Raw genomic sequence first — 8289 nt, 5'->3', positions numbered from 1 at the left:
AGTCTTTCACGTCTCTTTCATTACCATTTTAGGCATCTTCTGTATACAAAACAAGAGATAAAAGGAAAAGGGTAAAAATTAACAATTGAGAAAAAGAATTCATTATAAAAAATTAAAAAATAAGAGAATGGTAGATGTGATACAAAGAGTAAACAAAAATACTTGATTTCTCAAGGAAAATGTAAACTAAGTATGTATTATATTTTGAGAAAAAGCTTAGCCTTGTAAAATAATTTTTTATAATATTTACTATGTACCTGCAATGCACACTCTTAAATCACCTGTGTTTAATTTTACACTTCCTGTGTTACTCATCCCTCTATCCCCTAACTGCAGTGTTTTTCCAAGTGTGATTAATGATGTTAATTGCCCTGTTAGAAGAAAGAGTCTCATAGATTGACAATATAACAAAGGTAATATAGCCTGGCCCCCAAACACAGATGGTATTTTGATAGCATTAAATGGATAGTTTATTTGTGTCCATTCTATCTACTGAATATTACATTAATAATCTTACATTTTAAAAATTCAATTCAAAGCAATATTTCACCAATTTTCATATTTAAAATTTGTTGATACATGCACATTGTCATTGATGACAGAATAGCATTGCAAGTGGGATGGAAAAGTAAAACCAATCAATTATGGTTAAATAATGTGGCCACGCGCGGTGGCTTACTCCTGTAATCCCAGCACTTTGGGAGGCCGAGGTGGGCAGATCACGAGGTCAGGAGTTCGAGACCAGCCTGACCAACATGACGACACCCAGTCTCTACTAAAAATACAAAAATTAGCTGGGCGTGGTTGTGCGTGCCTGTAATCCCAGCTACTCAGAAGGCTGAAGCAGGAGAATCGCTTGAACCCGGGAGGCAGAGGTTGCAGTGAGCCGAGATCGTGTCACTGCACTCTACCCTGGGCCACAGAGCCAGACTCCATCTCAGAAAAAAAAAAAAAAAATAAATAAATAAATAAATAAATAAATAAATAAATAAATAAGTTGTCATTTGCTGAAAACCTATTTTGCATTGAACCTCGTATACATTTTCCTTTTTTCCCTTGTATTTGTACTTTTCTTCCCAATTTAGTTAAGAAAAAGTATGCCATTATGTTTAATTTTGTATGTCAATTTGACTGGACCATGAGGTGTCCAGATACTTGTTCAAACAGTATTTCTGTGAGTGTGTTTTGGGATAAGATTAACATTTAAATTAGTGAACTTTCAGTATAGTGGATTGTTCTCCCTAAAATGAGTGGGCCTCATCCTATTCGTTGAAGACCCGAATAGAACAAAAAGGCTGGCTCTCTTGTGAGTGAGGAGAATTATTGCTGTCTGTCTTTGAGCTGGGACATTGGTCTTTTTCCTTCCTTCAAGCTCAAATGGAAACACTGGCTCTTCCTGGGTCTTGAGCTTGTTGGGCTTTGGGTGGGGAACTCCATCATCAATTTTCCATGTTTTCAGGCCTTGGGACTTGGACTGGAGCTGACAACATCAGCTCCCCTAGGTCTCCAACTTATTGACTGCATCTCTTGGGACTCCCCATCCTCCAAAATAATGTGAGTCAATTCCTGGACCTGCTTCTAGAGAACCCTGATTAATTTAGCACAGATGGGAACTCATGAGGTACAGAGGGACATGAGATGGAAGGGGAAATTTCTTATATATCTGGCAAAACAAAGAAGTCAATGTTTATTTGGTGCCATTTTTAATACCTGGGTAAAAAGGAGAACTAAATTATACAACAATTTTCCTTACTCTAATTCCAAAACGAATAAAATACATAAATATGTGTACTAGTCTGTTCTCACACTGCTAATAAAGACATACACAAGACTGGGCAATTTATAAAGAAAAAGATTTAATGGACTCCAGTTCCAAATGGCTGGGGAGGCCTCACAATCATGGTGGAAGGTGAAGAAGGAAAAAAGGCACGTCTTACATGACTGCAGGCAAGAGAATGTGTACAGGGGAACTGCCCTTTATAAAACCATCAAATCTCATGAGACTTATTCACTATCAGGAGAACAGCATGGGAAAACTTTGGCCCTATGATTCAATTACCTTTCACTGGGCCCCTCCCACAACATGTGGAGATTATGGGAGCTACAATTCAAGGTGAGATTGGTGTGGGGGACACAGCCAAACCATATCAATATGTTATTTTAAGAGTCTATGGTTGAATAATTGTGAAAAACAATACCTTACTATACATATTGCTAATTGTGTATACAAAATTACAATTTTTTTTGTATTTGGAATGTTGTATATCAAACAAAACCCTAAAAGTCAAATTTTTGAAAAGGGAAAACCCTGAGCAAATTTCACAATGTGGATTTATTTTAATGCGTTATGCATAAATAAAGGAACACATTTCAGGTAGCCAATACATGTATATATTTCAAATAATTTTATTGTAAATATTTCTACTCTATGCCACAAGGCAGATGTGTTAGTATGAAACACTCAGCTAAGACTTACTCTAACAGCACTTTATTTTACAGTGTTAGTTTTGATAAATTTGTTACATAATCTATAAATAAGTATGTTCACTTATGCTGTTAGCAAGAATTCTATCATGTACACATTAAAGATTCTGGAAATTTATAATGGCCTGCTAATTGAGAGAGATGTTACAAGTAAATGAGAAGTGTTGGCATTAATCTGGTTACTCGTTAATGTTAGCAAAAGGATTAAAAGATGCAAAAATGTTACAGAAAATTATTAAAACATTTTGTCGAGTGTAATAAAAAAGTTTTTCTATTTTTTTAAATATTACATAATATTGAAAGATTCAGCAGAATATTTATGACCTAGAGCACATTACAGCAACAATGAAACAGCCTCTTTTTCCTTTCACCTGATGGTGAGCCCAAAATCAAATTCTAGGCTACTAAATCCACAAGTCTTCTGGCTGGTTTTAGCCACATTTTTAACATCTTTGTATACTTTGTATATTTTAATTTTAAATTATTTGTATAAGTGGATACACAGTACATACTTTATATCTTACTTGCTATTTTCAATAAATTTCATGTTCATAAGGTACATCCATTTTGATATGTGCGATTTTAGTTTATGCTTTTCCCTGTCTTAAAGTAGTGTTCATTCTACTGAAAATAAACATGTGGGTGATTTTCAATTTGACGTAATTATAAGTAAAATTTTGTGAATGCTCTGTTACATGTCTCCTGATTGACATATGCAAAAGACTTTCTAGAAATGGAATGTCTAGAGCATTCACATAAATGTTTCTTAAACTTGTTCAGTAATACCAATCATTTCTTAAAAGTGAAACGTCCCAATTTCAGGTTTCTGTTCCATCATGTAAACATTTTAAAATTTGTCACTCCTGTCCTCACAGGAAATCAACAAAAAATAAACTAAAAAGAATGACCCTTGCTAGATCCAACAGATATTGAGGTCACAGGGAAAACCAATGCCCTGAAAACTTCAGAGACAAGGAAATACAGAAAATCACAGCTTACCAGAAACAGAAGCCACTAGAGCCATGAGCAGGTAGAAAAATGTAACCCCTGATCAAAGCTAAATGCTGAAGAACGAGTATAGAGTAGCTGAGAGTTAAAACTCCTGGGGACCCAGGCTTGGGGGAGATTAGGGGCAAAGGTTTATGTGTTTAGAAAATTCTAGGGTTACCAGTAAACAAATGTAAATAAGAAGTATAATTATTATGCTAAGAAGAGACCATAAAGTCACATAAATGCTTGATTAAAACCAAAGAAGACACAATAAAGGGTAATATTTTAAAAAGAAACAAAAGCAGGTATAACAAATGAAAAGCAGTAACAATCATGACAGATGCTGAGCAAACTATACCAATAATTACAACTAATATGAATGCTCTAAACACACCAATTAAAAGACAGAGAGTGATAGAGTGGATGAAATGAAACCCAACTATATCTCCTCAACAATAAACCCACTTTAAATATAAAGGCATAGATAGATTGAAAGTAAAATGAAGAAAAATGATATGCCACGCCAACACTAATCAAAAGAATGTTGGAGGAGCTATAGTAGTTTCAGACAAAGTATATGTCAGAACAAGGGAAATTATCCGGGATAAACAGGAGTATTGCATAACTATAAAGGGATCAAATCTTCAAGAAGACATAACTGTCCATAGTGCACATATATCTATCAACAATGCATCAAAATATATGAAGAAAAAAACTGATAAACCTACAAGGAGAAATAGACAAATCCACTAATATAGTTGGAGACTTCGTCCCACCTCTATCAGTAATTGACAAAGTCAGCAGAAAATCAGTAAAGATAAAATAGCGAAAAAGCACCATCCGTCAACCGGATTTCATCTACAACACATCAAACAATTTTCTAAGTTCACGTGACACTTTCACCAAGATAAATTTTTTTAACATATTGCCACAACTAGAAATACGTAGATATTATGTAAGTATGTGTACATTCTTATAAGAATGAATAACCTTTTAATATTTGGTTGTAGTATTTGATTGACATATATTAGGTCAATCATGTTTTAACTATTAATTGACTACATTTTTCTTTGTTTGCTTGATTTATTAATTACCAAATGATCTCCATGGAATCTCCAATTATGACAATGGGTTTTTCAATTACTCCTTATATTTCTGTCACTATTTGATTTACATAATTGAAGCTACATTATTTAGCACATGCAAGTATAGGATTGTTATAGTTTGCTGGCAAATTAAATTTGGGTTTTGTAAAATTATTACTTAATTAGTAATTAAGTCTTTATGAGTAATGCAATTTAAAGTTTTGGCCTAACGTTCATTTTATGTGATGCTAATATAGCTAGGCCAACTTTCTTTTGCTTAGTATTTGCCTCATGGTTGATTGATAGATCATTTTTTCATTCTTTTTCTCTCAATCTTTTCTTTGTCCTTAAAGTTTTAGGTTTGTCTATTGTAAATGACATATGGGTTGATCTGCTTGTTTACTTACCCATTCTCAAAATCCTTGTCTTTTTATTGCAAAGCTAAATGCATTGATATGTATTGTGACTATAAATATATTGAGTTTCATTGCTGTCATATTATCTACTTTATATTTGTCCCATTCTTTTCTGTTGTTATTCTTATTTTTACTTTCTTTTATATTGTCTTCTTTTCTCATTTTATTGTTTTTTTGGCCTTGGAAATTATAAATTCTATTTATATTATTTTAGAGTTGATTCTTATACTTGAAATTTTATGTGTACAAGGTTCAATATAAATGTCATTAAAATCCTTCAAAATGATATAAGTGTTTTAGAGTCTTTATTTACTACAATCCTGATTCATGATATTATGGCCTAATAGTACGTTACTTTTTTATCTTAAAATTTGGATTTTATTTTATAAATTATAAGTATTAAATTAATGATATTTAGGTCTACACACTTATCTACAAGCTTTATTTCTCAGAATTCTATCTTACATGTAAGACTTGTCATCTGGGCTACATTCTTAGTGACTAAAGTATATACTATTTATTTTATGAAAATGACTTTTTCTCCTCTTAAGAGAGAGTTTTGTTGAAAATACAATTTTAGGCTGATAGTTTCCATTGTTGCCATCTTTTTTTCAGAATAGCCTTTGTGGTTTTTGTTGTTGTTGTTGTTGTTTTTGTTTGTTTGTTTGCTTTGTTTGTTTTTTGAGATGAAGTCTCACTTTGTCCCCCAGGCTGGAGAGCAGTGGCGTGATTTTGGCTCACTGCAACCTCCACCTCCTGAGTTCAAGCAACTCTCCTGCCTCAGCCTCCCAAATAGCTGGGATTACAGGCACCCGCTACCATGCCGGGCTATTTTTTTTTTTTTTTTTGTACTTTTAGTAGAGATGGGGTTTCAACATGTTGGCCAGGCTGATTTCGAACTCCAGGCCTCAAGTGATCGGCCTGCCTCAGCCTCCCAAAGTGCTAGGATCACAGGTGTGAGCCACCATGCCTGGCCCTGATTAATCTTAATGCCTTAATTTCTCTTTGTTTTGGAGATTTAATATTTCCATTAAATCTGAAAATACGTTTATGTTTTTTGTTTCACTAAGATCTCGAACTTAAATATTCACATTTATTAGACTTCCAGAATAGCTCAGCCATTCTCTTTCCGAACAGTTTTTTTCTTGCAGTCATTATCTTCTCTCCTTCACATCATCCAATTAGAATGCTAGGCCTCTCTCTCTATTACCTGTGTCTCTTTTCTTTCATATTTCCCACCTTTTTTTTGGTCTTTTCTGCTATCTTGAAAAAAGCTTTTCAGATATGCACCGTATTTCTTTCATTCTTTATTCATCTAGTCTAAGCTGCTGTTGTTACACCTATTGATTTTTTCAGTTGTTTTGCTTTTTGTGTTTGGATTTCCATTTCATTATTTTTAAAATGTGTAATCATTTTTATACGCTCATTCTCTTTACTCTTATTTGTAATGACATCTTTTGTTTCTTTAAACATATTTAACATCTTTATAATCTGTGTCTAAAAATTGCAATATAAAGCCTCCAAAGATTTTTTGCTCTGGTCTGTTTTTCCTTTTTGCTCTTGTCTCAGTAGTGTGCTTTACTGTGTATCTTGTGATATTCTTTTTAACTGTAAGCTCACCTTTCTTACAGGATAACAGTGGAAGAACTCGGCAGCATGGGTGGAAGTGTCATTCCTCCCGCAGGGTTTGCATCGTTTCTGTCTATTTGCACTATAAACCTGGGACCACAATAAATTCTCTTCCTAAGGTGTTTAATTTTCTGTAGAGGTAGTGTGAATCCAGTACTTAATTTCATATGTGGATTAGCTTTTTTGATGAATTTTAGGAGGAAAGTTTATGTTTCCCTCCAACCTGGGCCAAAGCCCTGTGCGATTCTGTTCTGTGGTGCACATTGATGCCCCGCATGCATTATATTCCCGGGCACATCTATACTCAGGTGTCCTATTAGATGACACAAACTGGTCACAGCCTTTCTTCATTTTCAGTTTTTAAAATAAAAACTCATTTTTACCAAGTTTTAGAGTATATCTAAGAGTGAAATTCAGATCCAATGTTTACACTTGCTCTTTCAGTTTCTCAGAATGCCACATTTTCGTGACACCTGAGGAATGAATGCTGTGTGTGTGTGTGTGTAAATTTCCTTTCAGAACTGTAAGTTGTTTTTAGTGGAATGGTTTTGTTTGGGATATCCGAAACCTGTGGTTTATAGACACATGTATGTTTTAACTAATACTCTTTTTTTTTGTTGTTTTTCCCCCAGAGCTTCATGTCCACATTGGTCTTCCCTTTTAGACATGGATCAATACTTCAGATAATTTCCTTAAATTCTGCATCAAGGTAACCTTTCTCTAGCATTTCCAGATAAGATAAATTAATACATACAATACAAGGGTAAGTCAAGGTACTAGTGTCCTCATCTAAAGAGAAAGTGCCCAGGATTGAAATCCTAAGATTGAGTCCTGTGCTTTTGACAGTCTTGTCATCTCCAAGAAATTCACTTTTTTTCTTTTATAAAACCACAGTGTGGGAATCATGTGAGATAATATGTGTGAAACAGCTCCTCCATGTCCAATTTACCCCCACAAAGACAAGCTATTATGTTTTTCCAACTAAAGATCTTTTAGGGCCTAAAATGATGCAAGCCAAAAGCATAAATGATAGGGGCACTGGAAGGAATTATGTATATTGGTGAAAAAAGAGGGTTTTTTAAATGTTTGTTTTTTAGAGCACTGGGCTTTTGGTAACCCTTCTAAGTTGGTGTTTAGACTCTATTGCCTTATTGCCTGCACACACGTGTAGAGGACATGATTCACACCGTAAGTGTATCTGTCCTCATAAATATTGTAAAAGGAAATCGCCTTGTCATGTAGCTCCTTTCTCAGCAGCACAGAAATGGAATCACATGGCATAGTTAACTTGATTCCCAGAATTTTTTTGTAATAGCAGGACAGCTGTTCAGCATAACTTTTCCTGTTGCTTTTCAATTTATAGTGCATATGATAAAACAGATTTGGAAGTAAAGGCCAAGAAGCTAGTAGATGAACTTCATGAAATTCAATTTGATCATGCCATGAGCTTTTTTTTTCGATGGAGCATATTAGGTCTCATGGGTATTACCTTTGAGCTAGGTATCGGTTTCCAAACCTGGTTTAAAGTGCAATTTAAAAAATAAGCTGCAAAACAGTCATTATCTGGAAAGCTGGTTTAAAAAATCTTTCGATTTTCTCATTGGTAACACGTGTTTGAGAAGAGAGCAGATCACATTCTCATGGCCCCATTGCTTAATGTTGCCTATTTTGATACTGAAGTTTAA

The sequence above is a fragment of the Pongo pygmaeus genome, chromosome 8 (assembly GCF_028885625.2).
Source record: "Pongo pygmaeus isolate AG05252 chromosome 8, NHGRI_mPonPyg2-v2.0_pri, whole genome shotgun sequence".
NCBI classification, from domain to species: domain Eukaryota; kingdom Metazoa; phylum Chordata; class Mammalia; order Primates; family Hominidae; genus Pongo; species Pongo pygmaeus.
The sequence above is the reverse complement of the archived record's forward strand: the minus strand, read 5'-3'. Positions refer to the sequence as shown.